Source organism: Myotis davidii, unplaced genomic scaffold, assembly GCF_000327345.1.
Source record: "Myotis davidii unplaced genomic scaffold, ASM32734v1 scaffold265, whole genome shotgun sequence".
Taxonomy (NCBI): Eukaryota; Metazoa; Chordata; class Mammalia; order Chiroptera; family Vespertilionidae; genus Myotis; species Myotis davidii.
The window spans coordinates 121388-122618 of record NW_006296627.1 but is presented as its reverse complement, the minus strand read 5'-3'; positions in this window follow the sequence as shown (position 1 = coordinate 122618).

Below are 1231 nucleotides of genomic sequence, written 5' to 3'. Positions count from 1 at the left end.
GTGTAGTGAGCATATGGCTAGAACAGGACATAGTTTATCCTTTTCTTGAGCATTTAGATTTAATGCTGAAATGAACGTGCTTTTGATGAAATATTTGTGCACATTCTAAATCATTTCATTAATGTAAGCTTCTACAGTAGAGTTGTTGGGTTTATGTTGTACACTAAATTTTACAACTTTTGATAGGTGTTATCAAATTGCAATCCAAGAAGTCAGAAATCTTGTATAAGAGAATATTTTGTAGTTTTATTAATAATGGTTCATTCTCTTAAATAAAGATGTCTAACATGTTAATTTACCCCAAAATTCCTGAAGGAGAATATAAAAGGCAGAGAAACATTTTGGTGTAAAAATTGCTTGCCTTACATGACTATTACTATTTCATAAACATCTACCTCAAAGTCATGAATGGCATGGCCAGTGAGTTGGATGAGCATCAACCCATGTAGCAAGAAGTCACTGGGTAAATTCCCCAGGGGCATATGCCCAAGTTGCATGCTCCATCCCCAAGTGGGGGAGATCATGAGTAAGAGGCGGCCAATTAATATTGATATTTCTCCATCATCAATTTTTCTATCTCTTCCTCTCTTCTTCTCTCTCTGAAATAAATAAAAACTTTTTTTAAAAGTCATGAATGAATTTCTAAGTTTATTTTTATAAGGAATACATCTACTAATAGTAAGAAAAATACATATTAACAAAAAACAAAACAAACCAAAAACCTCAGTCATAAAAATTCACCCAACAACAACAATAAAAACTATTGTTCATATCTGTGTGTACATACTTGCAGATAAACTATTGAACACAGATATCCATACAAATAGATCTGTTATTCATAAAAACAGAAGCATATCATGATACTATTTTTCAAACTTTTATTCACATTTAATGATAAATCATGAGCATCTTTCCTTGACAAGAAGTTTGCTTTCAGAAAAGTGAGCTTTGTTTTTAGTGATGGTGTAGTGAGCATATGGCTAGAACAGGACATAGTTTATCCTTTTCTTGAGCATTTAGATTTAATGCTGAAATGAACGTGCTTTTGATGAAATATTTGTGCACATTCTAAATCATTTCATTAATGTAAGCTTCTACAGTAGAGTTGTTGGGTTTATGTTGTACACTAAATTTTACAACTTTTGATAGGTGTTATCAAATTGCAATCCAAGAAGTCAGAAATCTTGTATAAGAGAATATTTTGTAGTTTTATTAATAATGGTTCATTCTC